This window comes from Eleutherodactylus coqui, chromosome 8 (assembly GCF_035609145.1).
Source record: "Eleutherodactylus coqui strain aEleCoq1 chromosome 8, aEleCoq1.hap1, whole genome shotgun sequence".
NCBI lineage: Eukaryota > Metazoa > Chordata > Amphibia > Anura > Eleutherodactylidae > Eleutherodactylus > Eleutherodactylus coqui.
Window position 1 is genome coordinate 150,987,217 of NC_089844.1, and position 22,562 is coordinate 151,009,778.

Sequence of the window (22,562 nt, forward strand, 5' to 3'; positions counted from 1 at the left end):
TGGTTGGCTGGGTGCGGCAGCTGCACTGTGTACTCCCACCCTAAGGATATATTCACATGTAGTGGATTTCCTGTGGCCGTGGTTGGCTGGGTGCGGCAGCTGCACTGTGTACTCCCATCCTAAGGGTATATTCACATGTAGTGGATTTGCTGTGGCCGTGGTTTGGCTGGGTGCGGCAGCTGCACTGTGTATTGCCATCCTAAGGATATATTCACATGTAGTGGATTTGCTGCGGCCGTGGTTTGGCTGGGTGCGGCAGCTGCACTGTGTACTCCCATCCTAAGGGTATATTCACATGTACATGTAGTGGATTTGCTGTGGCCGTGGTTTGGCTGGGTGCAGCAGCTGCACTGTGTACTCCCACCCTAAGGATATATTCACATGTAGTGGATTTGTTTGGCCGTGGTTTGGCTGGGTGCGGCAGCTGCACTGTGTACTCCCACCCTAAGGAAATATTCACATGTAGTGGATTTGCTGTGGCCGTGGTTGGCTGGGTGCGGCAGCTGCACTGTGTACTCCCACCCTAAGGATATATTCACATGTAGTGGATTTCCTGTGGCCGTGGTTGGCTGGGTGCGGCAGCTGCACTGTGTACTCCCATCCTAAGGGTATATTCACATGTAGTGGATTTGCTGTGGCCGTGGTTTGGCTGGGTGCGGCAGCTGCACTGTGTATTGCCATCCTAAGGATATATTCACATGTAGTGGATTTGCTGCGGCCGTGGTTTGGCTGGGTGCGGCAGCTGCACTGTGTACTCCCATCCTAAGGGTATATTCACATGTAGTGGATTTGCTGTGGCCGTGGTTTGGCTGGGTGCGGCAGCTGCACTGTGTATTGCCATCCTAAGGATATATTCACATGTAGTGGATATGCTGTGGCCGTGGTCTGGCTGGGTGCGGCAGCTGCACTATGTATTCCCATCCTAAGGATATATTCACATGTAGTGGATTTGCTGTGGCCGTGGTTGGCTGGGTGCGGCAGCTGCACTGTGTACTCCCACCCTAAGGATATATTCACATGTAGTGGATTTGCTGTGGCCGTGGTTTGGCTGGGTGCGGCAGCTGCACTGTGTACTCCCATCCTAAGGATATATTCACATGTAGTGGATTTGCTGTGGCCGTGGTTGTCTGGGTGCGGCAGCTGCACTGTATACTCCCACCCTAAGGATATATTCACATGTAGTGGATTTGTTTGGCCGTGGTTTGGCTGGGTGCGGCAGCTGCACTGTGTACTCCCACCCTAAGGATATATTCACATGTAGTGGATTTGTGTAGCCGTGGTTGGCTGGGTGCGGCAGCTGCACTGTGTACTCCCACCCTAAGGATATATTCACATATAGTGGGTTTGTTTGGCCGTGGTTTGGCTGGGTGCGGCAGCTGCACTGTGTACTCCCACCCTAAGGATATATTCACATGTAGTGGATATGCTGTGGCCGTGGTTTGGCTGGGTGTGGCAGCTGCACGGTGTACTCCCATCCTAAGGATATATTCACATGTAGTGGATATGCTGTGGCCGTGGTTTGGCTGGGTGTGGCAGCTGCACGGTGTACTCCCATCCTAAGGATATATTCACATGTAGTGGATATGCTGTGGCCGTGGTTTGGCTGAGTGCGGCAGCAGCACGGTGTACTCCCACCCTAAGGATATATTCACATGTAGTGGATTTGCTGTGGCCGTGGTTTGGCTGGGTTTGGCAGCTGCACGGTGTACTCCCATCCTAAGGATATATTCACATGTAGTGGATTTGCTGTGGCCGTGGTTTGGCTGGGTGCGGCAGCTGCACTGTGTATTCCCATCCTAAGGATATATTCACATGGAGTGGATTTGCTGTGGCCGTGGTTTGGCTGGGTGCGGCAGCTGCACTGTGTATTCCCACCCTAAGGATATATTCACATGTAGTGGATTTGCTGTGGCCGTGGTTGGCTGGGTGCGGCAGCTGCACTGTGTATTCCCACCCTAAGGATATATTCACATGTAGTGGATTTGCTGTGGCCGTGGTTGGCTGGGTGCGGCAGCTGCACTGTGTACTCCCACCCTAAGGATATATTCACATTTAGTGGATTTGTGTAGCCGTGGTGAGCTGGGTGCGGCAGCTGCACTGTGTACTCCCACCCTAAGGATATATTCACATGTAGTGGATTTGCTGTGGCCGTGGTTTGGCTGGGTGCGGCAGCTGCACGGTGTACTCCTGTCAGGGTAATAAAATTCTAAGTACAGCACCAATCAGGCCCCGCTGCCGGCAATAAGAAGAAAACACCACACGGAGGTCTGGTATCGTTTCTCACACGGGACATGGCTCTCTGCCGTCGTGCTTTATTACAGATTACATGAGATCTTATACCCTTTGTCCCATCACCAGCAAGGGGTGATGGGCTCATAACCATATATGGGCAGTCCGGATTTCCGGCCTGAGACAGTGAAAGCAGTCGTTATCTTGCTACGGCGCCTCTGGCTTATGTACAGAAAATCACGTATTCAATTAACTCCAGTGCAAAGAATCACCCACTCAATTCTAAGAAAGCGGCCAAGCATGCATTCTCCATATATGGGAAGTCCGGATTTCCGGCCTGAGACACTGAAAATCATATAACAGTCATTATCTTGATACTGGCGCCTCCGGGAAAACAGCCAAGTACTTGGCCTTCGTGTCTGGTTCTTCCTTTGCTGTGTTTAAAGATACATTTTGTTCAAGATACATTTTGTCTTCCAAGGCCTTTGGAATATCTGATGTAAGGCGACAGATTAAGTTTTTTCTCATTTGGAATTGAATAGAACTTGCATATAGGTATAAAGCATAAAAAACATATGGCAATATATATATATATATATATATATATATATCCTCACAAACCCCCCTAAAAAACTTAATATGGAGATCAAGTACCAGGCCTTGCACTCTTCCTCGGTCGTCTCTCCCTTGCGTCAGCCATTTGTCAGGGTTTCTCCACTGCCCGTAAGTCCCTACTCCTAAAAGGGAGGGATCCCTACCTCACCTCAGAAGGAGGCCATGGATTCCCTGGGCTTATTTCCGGGCATCCATACCCTCTATCTGTACGAGTTAACACCCCGCAGGGTGTGCCCTCGCCGGAGCCTAAGGTCTTCTGCACTAACCCTAGGCAAATGGGAATTCCACTGACAGTACATCTTATGAGACCGGGGCAGGCGCAGTACTAGTACATTTCTCCATTCTTCTGGTAACGTATCTGGTTGGCATTATCGGAACTGGCTCTTCATCTTTTTCAAACAAGGGAAATTTTGGTGTCATATTGTCCAGTCCCTTACTCATACTCTTTTTGATCAAAGGGATAATACACATACAGGAAATTACATACCCCACCTCTTTCTGCTAAAATCATATCCACGGCCACTCTATTTTGGAACGCCATGGATGCAGTGGGCCCTAACTGGTCAGCTAACCCTTGCAAAAGCATCTCTGGTGTAGTTTACAAACCTCTGCTGATTGCAATAGATATAATTCATCCAATCTACATTATTATTAACAGTGACAATAGCAAATAAGGACTCAAAACCTGCTTTAACCTGATCTCTAGAATTAAATTCATCTGGCACCCCCCTTGGCACTCCTATTGCATCTATGTATACATGTGGATTAAAGTTACCACCTTGAGCGTCAATGTCTCTTAGCACGATGCAGTGTTGGATTCTCACCCTCAGTGTAGGCTTCATATTGCACATTTGATTGTATTAATTTGTTCTGAAACAGGGGGCTAGTGTACAGTAGTCAAAGGTGTGTGTTAGAGGAATTGTACCACATTATAGCATGTAAAGGATATGCAGGATCATGAGTTTTTTCAGTGCGAAGTATGGATCCAAGTGGGCTTTCCTTCGAGCTTGACTGCAGTTGGGGTGGTGAGCAACATCTGGTAGGGACATTCAAACCGGGTTTCTCTCTCAAACTTTTTTACATAGACCCTGTCACCTGGTTTCAGATTGTGACACTCATCTGTAGGACCTGGGAGAAAAGCAGAGACTGCAGAATGCATTATTGACAATTCCTTGGAGAGGCCTATGACAAAATTAACAAGAAAAACATTCCCCAAACTCAGCTACTGTGGCATGTATCCTCCTGAGAAAAAGAAAAACTAATAGAAGACACTCAATTCAAAATTTGCCGATTTCCTCTATTGGCTTTTGTATCTACTTTCCCCCTACTCCGCGGATGGTAGGGTGTGTGGAAAGCCTGGAATATACCCAAAACAGACATAATGTGTTGCATTATTTCACCTGTGAAGTGTGTACCTTTGTTTGGCTCAATCACTTCCGGTACCCCATATCTGCGGATTACCTCATTCATGAGCTTCTGTACGGTTACCTGCTTATTTACTTTGGTAACAGGGTAGGCCTCCAACCTGAAAAGACATCAACAACAACAAGCACATATTCATGCTTCCCAACAAGTAGGAGCTGAGTGTAGCCAATTTGCAATCCCTGAAATGGGTAGAGTGGTCTAGGCAAGTGTTATGTGGCAAATTTACTTCTGCCCTGTTGCTTACGGCAAAGATCATGCAAAATTGGACAAATGATGCAGCAGCTACAGAAAACCCAGGAGCCACACGTCCTCGTTCAAGCGTCGACATCATTACTGCTTTAAGAGGTGCGTCTTTCCGTGCGTCAGCTGGGCCATCATGGGGCACAGGGACTATGGTAAGCAAGTTCTGTTGACTGTTCACCATACGCCGTTCCTTTTTAGTCCATTTGTCTTTTTCTTCCTTGCTGGCTTGTAACTGTAAAGTCCTTAGTATATCAAAGTCCAAAGTTTTTATCAAAGTCCAAAGTTTTTATCAAAGTCCAAGTTCATATCAAAGTCCAAGTTCATATCAAAGTCCAAGTTTTTATCAAAGTCCAAATTTATTATCAAAGTCCAAAGTTATTATCAAATTCTTCTTTTCTTCTTTCTTCCACGGCTTGAGGGCCGCTGCTTTTGCTGTGTGGCCTGTGATGGCGTTGCCTCTCGCTTCTCTGGTGTAGGAATTGGTGTGAGCTCTCTACTTTGTCAGGTAGAAGTAGGGCCTCCATGAGACTGCACCACTGCATCATTCTTAATTGGCTGTCCTGCTGAGGTAAAAAACTGTCTGGCCTTCCATGTTGGGCCGTAATCATGAGCTATGCCAAATGCATACCGGGAGTCAGTGTAAATGTTTACCGTCTTACCTTCTACCACTCCACACGCCTCAGCGAGTGCTTTTAATTCCGCTTCTTGTACTGCGACATGCGGAGACATTCTGCTTTTAGGACATCTTGTTGTGTAACCACTGCATATCCAGTGTGGAGTCGTCAATCACCCTGGTACCATCTATAAAAAGCAACTCAAAATATGCATTGTTAACAAGGGCTTTCAGTAACTTTTTAAAACTTAAATTTTCTTGTTGCATCAATGCTAGACAATCAGGCTGGTATTCTATTTGAAAAAGATCAGAATCTTGTTGCAAAAAATTAAAAATTTAAAAATGGCTTGCAAAAAATTTAAAAATGGCTGATTTGCAATACCTAGATCACCTATGCCATCTCCCCCCCCCCCCCTCCCTTTGAACTAGGGTACTGAATTGGAACAATAGTACCCGGTTTCAAGGTAGTATAACATTGTAAAAAGATTTGATGGAAGCAGATAAGGCCTGTAAAATGTTAGCACCTATAACAGACATGAGTTACATCGGGGCAGAATAATCTACAAACTTCTACTAATATTGGAAATGTGATATTCCTTTAAGTGAATTCATTATTAGTCTGTTCCTGCCTGCAATGTCTTATCAAATCTGAGACAGGAGAAAAAAAAACAAAAAAAAACTTTTACTAGCTGCTCAAGCTCCTCACCCCCTCCCTTGGACAAGAGGGATGAAACATTACGTACTATTACATCATCTAGCTCCACCCCTTCGATATTGGCTTCGTGCGTCTTTCTTCCCAACTTAATTTCAGCGTAACAGTCCAAGCATCCACATCACAACCAAGCAAAGTCCCATGCATGGGGGGGGACTTTTATCCCCAGTCAATATCTGCATCACACATTCCACACAGCCCGAACACGGGTCACTAACTCTCATCCATCCATGCTCTCAAGTTTGCTCCGTCACCCCCCTTGGAGGTGTACCAGTACATACAGATGCACAGACAAAAAAAGTTTGACATACATACATCAGTTGAAAAACATTGAGGTGAGTGCTATAATGTACATGATTCTATTGAGATGAGATTGTGAATGAGCGCTATCTTTGACAAATTATGTGAAAAAAGTTTGCTGAGTGACTGAGACATTCTATATTTCTTATTTACTGAAGCTATTATATGCTGTATTAAACGCTGAAGTATTTTAGAATACGTGGGTATTTTTCAGCCCCCCTTGTCTTTCTTTCTCTGTACTTCTCTGTATTTGACCCTGAACAAAAAGTGAAGTCTGAAAGCCCCCACCTTTGTAAAACAAACTGTTATCTCTCTACGAATATGAAACACAGACTGAATTGTTTTAGCTTAAACTATTGCCTGCATTTGAACTCATAATTAACGCATATACTGGGACCTTGCAACATTCATTTTCAACCCCTGTATAAGTAAGAATATACCTTAGAAATTGCTATATTTCCTGTCTACTAAGACTATAATTAATTAAATTCATTTCAATTCATTTTAAGCAAGCAGAGATATTTTCCAGGGTCAGTATTTCATTTTCTCTCGCTGTTATCTTCCGACCTTGAAAACTAAACACAAGCTCGCAGCTACATGTCAACAAACCCTTCTCCCCTAAAAGCAAGCTCAGTTAACTATTTGCACATACAGTATATACATATATACACACATATATATCTCTATTATCTATCTTGTATTATACACCTTTTCTTCTTTCTTTGGCAACAAATCACATGCATTGTGACTTTCTTCTCGACTTTGCCTGCTCCTTCAGCACTTTCTCCCTACCTAGCTGTCAATATAACCTTTAATAGACACTCTCCTGACGCCCTCTTGATCACTTACTGTACTTTTCAACATTTCACTTACGGATACTTTCTTAAACAAATAATGTGTACATACCTAACTTTCTCTGACTCTCTCTCTCTTTCTCCTCCTCCTCCAGCACTTTCTAGCAAACCTGGGTCTTCCAAGGCACCTCTCGGTCCTAAAGACCTCCTCCCAGACACCATTTTTGTAATCTACCGTGCGGGTCGGTGTCACACATTTTCATAAGTTTTCTTACATTCTACAGATTGGAACTCTCCTCCACCAATTCATCCGCATGGCGGCAGCCCTTGAGGGGCTCTATCTTCTTTAATAAGGTCTTACGCATATTACAACAACAACAACAAAAATAACACGCTCCATAGAATGCATCCCTCTTAATTTTCAAATTGTCAGCCTCTTATATACCGGCAAAACAACCGAGGGTCCCTTCTCCTTATGGAACCTGCCCCATAAAATGCATCTCTCTGAAATCAAATCGTTAGCCCCATATATAAGGCAAAACAACCGAGAGTCCCTTCTCCTATGAAGCCTGTCTCACAAAATGCATCCCTCTTAATTTTCAAATTGTTAGTCCCTTATATACTGGAAAAACAACCGAGGGTTCCTTCTCTTGTGAGACTAAATACAACAAACAACCTTCACTATCGTTAAAACACCATGGACTTCAAAGTACAAATAAACTACAGACTAGTTTCCGGGTGACCGATTGGTGCGCATATCACGGTCAGTGGTCCATGACGGCAAACCCGGAGCCCACACGAGTTACCGTGTAGAACTCTTAACCCAACCCGTCCGGTCACAAACCACAGATAGTCAGTCCCGCTGCAAGACTCGCAGTGTAAAACACAACATAAATATATGCTGGCCTTACCTGGAGTTCTGTGAGTTGATCAGGCTCGGTTTGCAGCAGGACGGCTTCCCCGTGGCATGGATCCGGGTGAATTGCGCTGTAAGCTCCTGGTTTTACCGCCCCACGCTCGAGCGCCATTTGTCAGGGTAATAAAATTCTAAGTAGAGCACCAATCAGGCCCACCCCACTTGCCCCGCTGCCGGCGATAAGAAGAAAACACCACACGGAGGTCTGGTATCGTTTCTCACACGGGACATGGCTCTCTGCCGTCGTGCTTTATTACAGATTACATGAGATCTTATACCCTTTGTCCCATCACCAGCAAGGGGTGATGGGCTCATAACCATATATAGGAAGTCCGGATTTCCGGCCTGAGACAGTGAAAGCAGTCGTTATCTTGCTACGGCGCCTCTGGCTTATGTACAGAAAATCACGTATTCAATTAACTCCAGTGCAAAGAATCACCCACTCAATTCTAAGAAAGCGGCCAAGCATGCATTCTCCATATATGGGAAGTCCGGATTTCCGGCCTGAGACACTGAAAATCATATAACAGTCATTATCTTGATACTGGCGCCTTCGGGAAAACAGCCAAGTACTTGGCCTTCGTGTCTGGTTCTTCCTTTGCTGTGTTTAAAGATACATTTTGTTCAAGATACATTTTGTCTTCCAAGGCCTTTGGAATATCTGATGTAAGGCGACAGATTAAGTTTTTTCTCATTTGGAATTGAATAGAACTTGCATATAGGTATAAAGCATAAAAAACATATGGCAATATATATATATATATCCTCACACTCCCACCCTAAGGATATATTCACATGTAGTGGATTTGTGTGGCCGTGGTTTGGCTGGGTGCGGCAGCTGCACTGTGTACTCCCATCCTAAGGATATATTCACATGTAATGGATTTCCTGTGGCCGCGGTTTGGCTGGGTGCGGCAGCTGCACTGTGTACTCCCACCCTAAGGATATATTCACATGTAGTGGATTTCCTGTGGCCGCGGTTTGGCTGGGTGTGGCAGCTGCACGGTGTACTCCCATCCTAAGGATATATTCACATGTAGTGGATTTGTGTGGCCGTGGTTTGGCTGGGTGCGGCAGCTGCACTGTGTATTCCCACCCTAAGAATATATTCACATGTAGTGGATTTGTGTGGCCGTGGTTTGGCTGGGTGCAGCAGCTGCACTGTGTACTCCCACCCTAAGGATATATTCACATGTAGTGGATTTGCTGTGGCCGTGGTTTGGCTGGGTGTGGCAGCTGCACTGTGTACTCCCATCCTAAGGATATATTCACATGTAGTGGATGTGCTGTGGCCGTGGTTTGGCTGGGTGTGGCAGCTGCACGGTGTACTCCCACCCCAAGGATATATTCACATGTAGTGGATTTCCTGTGGCCGTGGTTGGCTGGGTGCGGCAGCTGCACTCTGTACTCCCATCCTAAGGGTATATTCACATGTAGTGGATTTGCTGTGGCCGTGGTTTGGCTGGGTGCGGCAGCTGCACTGTGTATTGCCATCCTAAGGATATATTCACATGTAGTGGATTTGCTGTGGCCGTGGTTTGGCTGGGTGCGGCAGCTGCACTGTGTACTCCCATCCTAAGGGTATATTCACATGTAGTGGATTTGCTGTGGCCGTGGTTTGGCTGGGTGCGACAGCTGCACGGTGTACTCCCACCCTAAGGATATATTCACATGTAGTGGATTTGTTTGGCCGTGGTTTGGCTGGGTGCGGCAGCTGCACTGTGTACTCCCACCCTAATGATATATTCACATGTAGTGGATTTGCTGTGGCCGTAGTTTGGCTGGGTGCGGCAGCTGCACTGTGTACTCCCACCCTAAGGATATATCCACATGTAGTGGATTTGTGTGGCCGTGGTTGGGCTGGGTGCAGCAGCTGCACTGTGTACTCCCATCCTAAGGGTATATTCACATGTAGTGGATTTGCTGTGGCCGTGGTTTGGCTGGGTGCGGCACCTGCACTGTGTATTGCCATCCTAAGGATATATTCACATGTAGTGGATTTCCTGTGGCTGTGGTTTGGCTGGGTGCGGCAGCTGCACTGTGTACTCCCACCCTAAGGGTATATTCACATGTAGTGGATTTGCTGTGGCCGTGGTTTGGCTGGGTGCGGCAGCTGCACTGTGTACTCCCATCCTAAGGGTATATTCACATGTAGTGGATTTGTGTGGCCGTGGTTTGGCTGGGTGCAGCAGCTGCACTGTGTACTCCCACCCTAAGGATATATTCACATGTAGTGGATTTCCTGTGGCCGTGGTTGGCTGGGTGCGGCAGCTGCACTCTGTACTCCCATCCTAAGGGTATATTCACATGTAGTGGATTTGCTGTGGCCGTGGTTTGGCTGGGTGCGGCAGCTGCACTGTGTATTGCCATCCTAAAGATATATTCACATGTAGTGGATTTGCTGTGGCCGTGGTTTGGCTGGGTGCGGCAGCTGCACTGTGTACTCCCACCCTAAGGATATATTCACATGTAGTGGATTTCCTGTGGCCGCGGTTTGGCTGGGTGTGGCAGCTGCACTGTGTATTCCCACCCTAAGAATATATTCACATGTAGTGGATTTGTGTGGCCGTGGTTTGGCTGGGTGCAGCAGCTGCACTGTGTACTCCCACCCTAAGGATATATTCACATGTAGTGGATTTCCTGTGGCCGTGGTTGGCTGGGTGCGGCAGCTGCACTCTGTACTCCCATCCTAAGGGTATATTCACATGTAGTGGATTTGCTGTGGCCGTGGTTTGGCTGGGTGCGGCAGCTGCACTGTGTACTCCCACCCTAAGGATATATTCACATGTAGTGGATTTGTGTGGCCGTGGTTTGGCTGGGTGCGGCAGCTGCACTGTGTACTCCCACCCTAAGGATATATTCACATGTAGTGGATATGCTGTGGCCGTGGTTTGGCTGGGTGCGGCAGCTGCACTGTGTACTCCCATCCTAAGGATATATTCACATGTAGTGGATTTGTGTGGCCGTGGTTTGGCTGGGTGCGGCAGCTGCACGGTGTATTCCCACCCTAAGGATATATTCACATGTAGTGGATTTCTTTGGCCGTGGTTTGGCTGGGTGCGGCAGCTGCACTGTGTACTCCCATCCTAAGGATATATTCACATGTAGTGGATTTGCTGTGGCCGTAGTTTGGCTGGGTGCGACAGCTGCACGGTGTACTCCCACCCTAAGGATATATTCACATGTAGTGGATTTGCTGTGGCTGTGGTTTGGTTAGGTGCGGCAGCTGCACGGTGTATTCCCACCCTAAGGATATATTCACATGTAGTGGATTTGTTTGGCCGTGGTTTGGCTGGGTGCGGCAGCTGCACTGTGTACTCCCACCCTAAGGATATATTCACATGTAGTGGATTTGCTGTGGCCGTAGTTTGGCTGGGTGCGGCAGCTGCACTGTGTACTCCCATCCTAAGGATATATTCACATGTAGTGGATTTGCTGTGGCCGTAGTTTGGCTGGGTGCGGCAGCTGCACTGTGTACTCCCACCCTAAGGATATATTCACATGTAGTGGATTTGCTGTGGCCGTGGTTTGGCTGGGTGCGGCAGCTGCACTGTGTACTCCCACCCTAAGTGTATATTCACATGTAGTGGATTTGCTGTGGCCGTGGTTTGGCTGGGTGTGGCAGCTGCACTGTGTACTCCCACCCTAAGTGTATATTCACATGTAGTGGATTTGCTGTGGCCGTGGTTTGGCTGGGTGCAGCAGCTGCACTGTGTATTGCCACCCTAAGGATATATTCACATGTAGTGGATTTGCTGTGCCCGTGGTTTGGCTGGGTGCGGCAGCTGCACGGTGTATTCCCACCCTAAGGATATATTCACATGTAGTGGATTTGCTGTGGCCGTGGTTTGGCTGGGTGCGGCGGCTGCGCTGTGTACTCCCATACTAAGGATATATTCACATGTAGTGGATATGCTGTGGCCGTGGTTTGGCTGGGTGCGGCGGCTGCGCTGTGTATTGCCACCCTAAGGATATATTCACATGTAGTGGATATGCTGTGGCCGTGGTTTGGCTGAGTGCGGCGGCTGCACTGTGTACTCCCACCCTAAGGATATATTCACATGTAGTGGATTTGCTGTGGCCATGGTTTGGCTGGGTGCAGCAGCTGCACTGTGTATTTCCACCCTAAGGATATATTCACATGTAGTGGATATGCTGTGGCCGTGGCTTGGCTGGGTGCGGCAGCTGCACTGTGTATTGCCACCCTAAGTATATATTCACATGTAGTGGATTTGCTGTGGCCGTGGTTTGGCTGGGTGCGGCAGCTGCACTGTGTACTCCCATCCTAAGGATATATTCACATGTAGTGGATTTGCTGTGGCCGTGGTTTGGCTGGGTGCGGCAGCTGCACTGTGTATTGCCACCCTAAGGATATATTCACATGTAGTGGATATGCTGTGGCCGTGGTTTGGCTGGGTGCGGCAGCTGCACTGTGTATTGCCATCCTAAGGATATATTCACATGTAGTGGATTTGCTGTGGCCATGGTTTGGCTGGGTGCGGCAGCTGCACTGTGTATTGCCACCCTAAGGATATATTCACATGTAGTGGATTTGCTGTGGCCGTGGTTTGGCTGGGTGCGGCAGCTGCACGGTGTACTCCCATCCTAAGGATATATTCACATGTAGTGGATTTCCTGTGGCCGTGGTTTGGCTGGGTGCGGCAGCTGCACGGTGTACTCCCACCCTAAGGATATATTCACATGTAGTGGATTTGCTGTGGCCGTGGTTTGGCTGGGTGCGGCAGCTGCACGGTGTACTCCCATCCTAAGGATATATTCACATGTAGTGGATTTGCTGTGGCTGTGGTTTGGCTGGGTGCAGCAGCTGCACTGTGTACTCCCACCCTAAGGATATATTCACATGTAGTGGATTTGCTGTGGCCGTGGTTTGGCTGGGTGTGGCAGCTGCACGGTGTACTCCCACCCTAAGGATATATTCACATGTAGTGGATTTGCTGTGGCCGTGGTTTGGCTGGGTGCGGCAGCTGCACTGTGTATTACCACCCTAAGGATATATTCACATGTAGTGGATTTGTGTGGATCTTTCACAGTGGAAAAATTTGCAGCAAATCTGCATAAAAAAATCTCCATCTTTTGGTGCAGATTTTGACAGATTTGGTGCAGATTGTGACACAGATTTTGGTGCAGATCTGCAATAGATGTAACTCCTTCAGTTAAAGGGGTGAAATCTGCTGTGGCAATGCACCAAAATACGCATCAAAATCCACAGAAAATGGTATCGAAAATCCACCCCAAATCGTCCGTGTGTGAGCAGAGCCCAAGGTGGGCCGCTGCTCCTGGGCCGGTGCTCTGTGGTTGGCCAGCCAGTCCCCGCTGAGCAGAATAGAGTCACACGGGCTCTCGGCTCGGGGCCCTTTCTACTATTTGCTTTGGGTTTCTTGAATGTGTTTTCTTCCTACTTAAACCGCCGGTAGCGTTTAGCGCCGTTTTATGTTATTCGCCCGTTTCTGTATCACTTGGTCCATTTCAGAGGAAACAGGAATCCCCGGAGCGTAACTTTCATCACATTCAGCCGCGTTCAGATGAGCGTATTTTACTTCCGTATTTGGTCCGTGTTTTGCGGACTGTAATATGGCGCTAATGTAAATCTGCGCATCTATTCACTCGGCCGTATTTTTCGCAGCCATTTTTAAAGATGCCCCATTTTTTCTGCTTTTGCCTCCATATTGTTATTCCCATTGGACAGATATGGATCGGTATTTGTCCAGTAAGATAAAATATGTGGAATCCAAAACCTCAAATACTGATGGCGTCCGGCTGTGATGTCACCGGCGATATGTCCGTATGACGGATACGTACTGTGGGCGTGTTATAATATGCGCAGCTCAGACCAGCCTTAGGCCGGTGTCACACCAGTAGACTTGCGTGTGCGTGTGTTCTGCATTTTCTCGGAATGAGCGTTGCGTATTTGTTCGTGCATCTGCAGTTTTCATTGTACTTTTTGCATGCGCAATGTGCAAAAAAAACACGTAACGATGCCGCAGCCAATGAAACGGCCAATCAGCGTAATGAGTTCACGATGTGTTCTATTCCTGCGCAAATGCAGAGGAAATTAGAGCGAGCTGCGGGGTTTTTTTTGAGAGGCGCAATTTCGCAAGCAGAATCCTCACTTGTGCGTGAACGCATCTGGGCTCTATTTACTATGTATCGCGCGCACAAAATGTTCATACGCAAAAGACGCATACAGATATGCCCGTTAGTAGCGAGCCTCGGGCCGGACTCAGACGGGCACATTTGCGCATTACATTTTTGTGTGTACGATATGCAGAGAACAGAACCGGCTGATTTCGCTGGTTCGCGCACAAGTGCCTTTTTTTTGCGTACGCAATTACGTTGCCCAAAAATACCCAGCGTGCTCTATTGTCCTGCGCATTAGTGCAGTAAGTGACCATATTTGGCGCACATTAAATAATTTGGCCATCTCACTGGATGGAAGCATCAGTGTGTAGTTTTTCACGCACAATTGCGCATGACTTGTTTGTGCAAAAAGTACAGTAAAAACTGCAGTTTCACGCAAATACTCATTCGCAAAAACACGTACGGGCGTGTGAATCCGGTCTTACACTGGGACCAAAGCCCTCGGAGTGGGGTACAATACATAGTAACACTGCGCACATTAAGGCGATGTCCGCACGGCACGGATTACGGTGGAATGTCCGCAGCCGATCCGCAGGGGAAAATCTGCATCAGAAGGCACAACATTTGGGGAGGATTTTAGTGCAGAATTCACCCCCATCTGACGAGGTGAATCGGCGCACAATCCGGCGCTATAATTGGCATTCGGCGGACCCACAATCCCCTCCGCAGGTCAATGTCCGCGGCGGATCTCGTCCCCGGCGTGTGGATGATTGTCAGTGCGAGGGGCCATGTGGAACATCCACGGCAAATCCGCTGCGTGTGAACATGGCCTAAGGCCTCTCTCACGGGCGCAGTTAGCTGCGTGCCAGGAGGTATGCCGTGACATGGGCACTTGCTGCGTGCCGCCATGCCCCGTACCCTGTGTTGGTGGTTAGTGTGCCAAGATGCGGCGCGCCATGATGTTTTTGCACACGTATTTCTCCTGCAGTGTGAGTCACAGTAAAGTCTATGGGAGATCGGACCTGCGTATTACACCCACACACTGCAGACGTAATACACAGTGACCAGACGCTGGGGGGAGGGATTGCTAGTCCAGCAATGTCCTGCCCTCTTCTGCCATTAGAGGGCCTTTCTGAGGTAATATCCTGCACATGGTGTCCAGCTGTGGCCCCCCTGTGCTGCAGCTGCCGGGGCCCCTGCATGGACAGCAGGAGATTTATCACTCTCTCACATTCTCCTTCCTTCATCCCGGCTGTCACTTGGACAGAAACTGTGTTTTCCCGCGTCAAATTTACCGACCTCTCATTGGCTGGCGAGAAGGAGTACTTCACAGTGATTGGTCAATCACTGCATGTGCCTCTGGATGATTGGACAATGAGATTTCAGCCCCCAGCTATGGTTGTCAGACTGTTCCGCGTAGGTCGTGCGGCGTGAGAGAGAAAGTCGTGCGGCGGAGAGGTCAGTGACCGGGGAGGGTGTACGGGGGGCAGCCCTGGGGGCCGCAGAGGAGCTGGGGGCACTGAGGGGTGCGCGGGCAGGTCGCGCTGTGATATAAAGTTGGCTGTCAGTGGGGTCACGTGAGGCGGTATTCACATGTGAAGGATAAGACCACATATAACACCGGGGAGGAGGGGGTTAATATAATTAGATGCTTCTCAGTGACCGCCGCGGTCTCACCCCGTGTAATGGCAGCAATGGGGGACCGGGGCTTGTGGCTTCATCTGTCAGTAACCTCACCGCTGCCTCTGTCCCGGCGGACGGGGGTTGTCGGGGGGAGGTCGGCCTCTGCCCGTGTGGATGGGAGTTGTCGGGGGAGAGGGGGAGTTCGGCCTCTGCCCCTGTGGACGGGGGTTGTCAGGGAGGGGGAAGACGGGGAGTTCGGCCGCTGCCCAGTCAGACGGTGGTTGTCGGGGGGACTGGGGGGAGTTCAGCCTCAGCCCCGGCGAACAGGGGTGTTCAAGGTGGGGGTGGGGGCGGGGGGTTTCTTCGGCCCCTGCCCCGGCAGACGGGGATTGTCGGGGGTAGTTTGGCCCCTGCCGCAGTAGACGAGGTTGTCGCAGAGGGGGAGTTTGGCCTTTGCCCCGGCCGACAGGGGTTGTCGTGGGAGGGTTTGGCCTCTGGTCTGGCGTTTAGGGGGAGGAGGAGAGGGTGAATATGGCCTCTGCCCTGGCGGACCGGGTTTGTCAGGGGGGGGAAGGGGGAGTTCGGCCTCTGCCCCAGCGGACGGGGGTTGTCGTGGGAGGGGGGGAAGGAATTGTGCCTCGGTGGACGGGGGTTGTCGGAGGAGGGAATCCTGCCTCTGCCCCAGCGGACTGGGGTTGTCAGGGAAGGGAGGGTGGGGGGGCAGTTCGGCCTCTGCCCCCGGCGGACAGGGGTTGTCGGGGGAGGGAGGAGTTCGGCCTCAAACCTGGCAGATGGGGGGTTGTCGAATGTTCGGCCTCTGCCCTGGCAGACGGGGGTTGTTGGGGAAAGGGGGACAGTTCAGCCTCTGCCCTGGTGCACATGGGTTGTCAGCGGGAGGTCAGCCGCTACCCCGGCGGTCAGGTGCTGTCGGAAAGGGGGGGAGAAGGTTGGCCTCTACCCCGGCCGGGGGGTGCTATACTACACTAGGACACCAAAAAGCCGATGGTCATGTTCTCTCCTGCCTCTACTCTGACAGGTACTATGGCGGCACGGAGCACGTGGATGAGTTGGAGAGGCTGTGCCAGAAGAGGGCTTTGGAAGCCTACAGCTTGGACCCACAGAAATGGGGGGTGAATGTGCAGCCTTATTCAGGTGAGTCCATGAGGTAATGGAACATGCATATTCACTAATTACTGCACCCACAGATTGTAATGATGCGTATTACACACCAACACAAGACATGCGGTGGGTTTTTACATGCATGTAATATGTCTGTGAAAAAAGCAGGTCTGACTGGTCCAATGTAAATCAATGGGGTTTTTTAATGTATTATAGTAGTTATATTCTTGTACATAGGGGGCAGTATTATAGTAGTTATATTCTTGTACATAGGGGGTAGTATTATAGTAGTTATATTCTTGTACATAGGGGGCAGTATTATAGTAGTTATATTCTTGTACATAGGGGGCAGTATTATAGTAGTTATATTCTTGTACATAAGGGGCAGTATTATAGTAGTTATATTCTTGTACATAGGGGGCAGTATTATAGTAGTTATATTCTTGTACATAGGGGGCAGTATTATAGTAGTTATATTCTTGTACATAGGGGGCAGTATTATAGTAGTTATATTCTTGTACATAAGGGGCAGTATTATAGTAGTTATATTCTTGTACATAGGGGGCAGTATTATAGTAGTTATATTCTTGTACATAGGGGGCAGTATTATAGTAGTTATATTCTTGTACATAGGGGGCAGTATTATAGTAGTTATATTCTTGTACATAGGGGGCAGTATTATAGTAGTTATATTCTTGTACATAGGGGGAGCAGTATTATAGTAGTTATATTCTTGTACATAGGGGGCAGTATTATAGTAGTTATATTCTTGTACATAGGGGGCAGTATTATAGTAGTTATATTCTTGTACATAGGAGTAGTATTATAGTAGTTATATTCTTGTACATAGGGGGCAGTATTATAGTAGTTATATTCTTGTACATAGGGGGCAGTATTATAGTAGTTATATTCTTGTACATAGGGGGCAGTATTATAGTAGTTATATTCTTGTACATAGGGGGCAGTATTATAGTAGTTATATTCTTGTACATAGGGGGCAGTATTATAGTAGTTATATTCTTGTACATAGGGGGCAGTATTATAGTAGTTATATTCTTGTACATAGGAGTAGTATTATAGTAGTTATATTCTTGTACATAGGGGGCAGTATTATAGTAGTTATATTCTTGTATATGGAGGCAGTATGATAGTAGTTATATTCTTGTACATAGGGGGCAGTATTACAGTAGTTATATTCTTGTACATAGGTGGCAGTATTATAGTAGTTATATTCTTGTATATGGAGGCAGTATTATAGTAGTTATATTCTTGTACATAGGGGGCAGTATTATAGTAGTTACATTCCTGTACATAGGAGGCAGTATTATAGTAGTTATATTCTTGTACATAGGGGGCAGTGTTGTAGTAGTTATATTCTTGTACATAGGAGGCAGTATTATAGTAGTTATATTCTTGTACATAGGGGGACAGTATTATAGTAGTTGTATTCTTGTACATAGGAGGCAGTATTATAGTAGTTATATTCTTGTACATAGGAGGCAGTATTATAGTAGTTATATTCTTGTACATAGGGGACAGTATTATAGTAGTTATATACTTGTACATAGGAGCAGTATTAGAGTAGTTATATTCTTGTACATAGGAGCAGTATTATAGTAGTTATATTCTTGTACATAGGGGGCAGTATTATGGTAGTTATATTCTTGTACATAGGGGGCAGTATTATAGTAGTTATATTCTTGCACATAGGAGCAGTTTTATAGTAGTTATATTCTTGTACATAGGAGCAGTTTTATAGTAGTTATTTTCTTGTATGTAGGAGACAGTATTATAGTAGTTATATTCTTGTACATAGGGAGCAGTATTATAGTAGTTATATTTTTGTACATAGGAGTAGTATTATAGTAGTTATTTTCTTGTACATAGGGGGCAGTATTATAGTAGTTATATTTTTGTATGTAGGAGACAGTATTATAGTAGTTATATTCTTGTACATAGGGGCAGTATTATAGTAGTTCTATTCTTGTACATAGGAGTAGTATTATAGTAGTTATATCCCTGTACGTAGGGGCAGTATTATGGTAGTTATATTCTTCTACATAGGGGGCAATATTATAGTAGTTATGTTCTTGTACATAGAGCACAGTATTATAGTAGTTATATTCTTGTACGTAGGAAGCAGTATTATAGTAGTTATATTCTTGTACACATGAAGCAGTATTATAGTAGTTATATTCTTGTACATAGCGGCAGTATTATAGTAGTTATATTCTTATACATAGTGGGCAGTATTATAGTAGTTATATTCTTGTACATAGGGGGCAGTATTATAGTAGTTATATTCTTGTACATAGGGGGCAGTATTATAATAGTTATATTCTTGTATATAGGTGGCAGTATTATAGTAGTTATATTCTTGTACTTAGGGGCAGTATTATAGTAGTTATATTCTTGTACATAGGAGGCAGTATTAAAGTGGTTATATTCTTGTACATAGGGGCAGTATTATAGTAGTTATATTCTTGTACATAGGAGGCAGTATTATAGTAGTCATATTCTTGTACATAGGGAGCAGTATTATAGTAGTTATATTCTTGTACATAGGAGCAGTATTATAGTAATTATTCTTGTACATAGGAGGCAGTATTATAGTAGTTATATTCTTGTACATAGGGGGCAGTTTTATAGTAGCTCTATTCTTGTACATAGGGGGCAGTATTATGGTAGTTATATTCTACATAGGGGCAGTATAATGGTAGTTATATTCTTGTACATAGGAGGCAGTATTATAGTATTTATATTCTTGTACATAGGGGGCAGTATTATAGTTGTTATATTCTTGTACATACAGGGCAGGATTATAGTAGTTATATTCTTGTACATAGGGGGCAGGATTATAGTAGTTATATTCTTGTACATAGGGGGCAGTATTATAGTAGTTATATTCTTGTACATAGGGGCAGTATTATAGTAGTTATATTCTTGTACATAGGGAGCAGTATTATAGTAGTTATATTCTTGTACATAGAGGATAGTATTATAGTAGTTATATTCTTGTACATAGGAGCAGTATTATAGTAGTTATATTCTTGTACATAGGGGGCAGTATTATAGTAGTTATATTCTTGTACATAGAGGACAGTATTATAGTAGTTATATTCTTGTACATAGGAGCAGTATTATAGTAGTTATATTCTTGTACATAGGGGGCAGTATTATAGTAGTTATATTCTTGTACATATGGGGCAGTATTATAGTAGTTATATTCTTGTACATAGGGGGCAGTATTATAGTATTTATATTCTAGTACATAGAGGGCAGTATTATAGTAGTTATATTCTTGTACATAGGGGGCAATATTATAGTAGCCATATTCTTGTACATAGGGGCCAGTATTATAGTAATTATATTTTTCCACTTAGTGGGCAGTATTTATTTTAATGTGACTACTGAACATAGTGAAGTACAGGTGCTCAGCAGTCTCCCGCAGTTGCTGGAGTGCTGCTTCACTCATTTAAGAGTTGCATAGGACCCTGTTTTTATAATAAGTGGGAGACCCCCACCAATCAAACATATATCCCCCATACCTGTAGTGTAAAAAACATTCAGATTGATGTATAAAATAATTAGCAGCCTTCACTGCCCCCTGTTGGATGGCCTGGGATATAGCTACACATGCAGGTTTGGGTGTGTGTATCCACTGTGGCTGAGCAGAAATGATAATAAATTAAATCAGTGATGTAAAAAAAGATTTTTATCAAAACCATTGAAATAAATAATGGAGCCGTTGCCTATAACAACCCTTCCAAGGGGGAAAAGTCCTCCGTACAGTAAGTGCCGATCTGGTTGCTGTGGGCTGATCAGCTGCTTTTTCAACGCTCTAGTTTTAATACATCTCAGCTCCCATTCACAGACCAATCGAGAAGCCGCTATACAAGAAGAATCTACTAGTAGCAACTATTCAATTCAAAAGTCCAAGTTGTGCATTGTGGTCACATGACTCATTAGGCGTGGAGAAATCTAGATGTACCTATGAAGACCCTCTAGCGATCTCTAGGATGCCAGTCACACAGGAATGCTTCCAGGTTGTTGATATTGGAGCCTCAGTATTTGTCAGATTTGGATATTTTCTTAATGACTAACGGCAGCGTGACGCTTACGGGATTCATTGCAAACTAGTATGGTCCTTAAGAGCTCCCTCTACTGGCAGCGTTATGCTACAACAGCCATACTCACTGGTCAAAGGCGTTTCCATTACATTAGAAGGACACTTGGGGCTGGCTGCCAAGTTTTAACCTGGGGGGAAGCACACAGCACTGGTCCTTCCATGGAGACCCTCATGCATGAAAAACAGGAACTGTGTGCAGAAATTGTCAGAGACGCATAAGAGACATCCGCCTGCAGAATGCAAATACTTAAAGGGGCTTTCCAGGTGAAAATCTATTGATGACGTATCCCTATGATAGGTTATCAATAATTAATCACTTGGGACGAGCCGCTTGGCATCCCCAGGATGCACTGATTGCCCAGCCCACTGTCAATTCACTAGGCCAAACATCATCATAGGAGAGGACAGTGTCATAACTGGCTTCACTTTCACTTGAATCAGTGTGAGCTGAAGCATCTATTACACTTCTGTCTCTTCTGCCTCTGACACCGGGTTGACAGTTTGTTATGTAAGTGCATTGGAAAGGGGTTGTGAATGGGAAAAGGGTTAATCATATTAATCTTTGCCTATGGCAGGCGTTAATATGTGAATGTAAAAACACAATATACTGCAATACTGAAGTATTGCAGTATATTGTAGAAGTGATCAAATAAAAGTTCATGTACCCTAAGAACACTAAAAAAAGTGTATCACTTAAGTAAAATGTAAAAAAAAATAAAGTGGAAAATGTAAAAATATCCTTTCTTTATTTTTCCACAAAATGATAAAAAAACAAACATATTTGATATCACCACATCTGAAAAAGCCTGAACTTTCTAAGGCCGTTGTCCACGGCCATGATGGAATATCGCTAGCGATATTCCGCATAAGGGAGGAGGGGGGAGCACTGACAGATAGGCTTACCGTGGGAAATAGCAGCATGCCGCGATTTTTGTCCGCGGGTGGAGAATTGCAATGATTCTCCGCTCGTGGATGTCGGGCTTGGCATTCCATAGTTAGCCCATGGAAAGCGTGTCCTGCCAGGTCCGCGGGTGATTTATCGCCGCGGCTCTCGCAATGACAACTCGCCCATGGACAGCCAGCCTTAGTATCACATTATTTATCAAGCACTGTCAAAAAACAGAAGTACATAATGCCAACATCACATTTCTGGTCACCCCACTGCACAATAAAAGTAAATAAAAAGGGATGAAAAGTCTGTACTCAAAATGATGGCATTACAAACTAGGGCTCGCTCTGCAGAAACAAGTCCTCACACCCCATCGCCGGAAGAGTGAAGCAAGAAATAATATATTGGAGCCGTAAAACAGGGCACCCAAATACCGGGATGTATAGAGTTAAAAGAATGTCACCTTTATTGAAGCCACACCAGGGCTTGATGCCAACGTTTCGGCTGTCCCCGCAGCCTTCGTCAAGTCTTTACGGAAGAGTGAAGGTGTCGGGGGGCTCCGAATAGAACTACAGAAAGCATTTTCCTTTTTTAAAAAAGTTTTTATTTTTTTTCCCCTAAGAAGTAAAAAATGAAAAAACTCTAAATCTAGAATCCTGGTAACGGTAGCGGCACACAGGATGAATGTAATGTCATTAAGTCACCATTTACACCACAATAGCACCCCCCGAAAAATGGCATGTATGCATTTTTTTTTCTATTTCACCCCATTTAAAATGTATATATTATACGGCACATTAACTGGTACCATAAAAACTACAACTTGTCCTGCGAAACCAAACCAGCGCTCGATGGC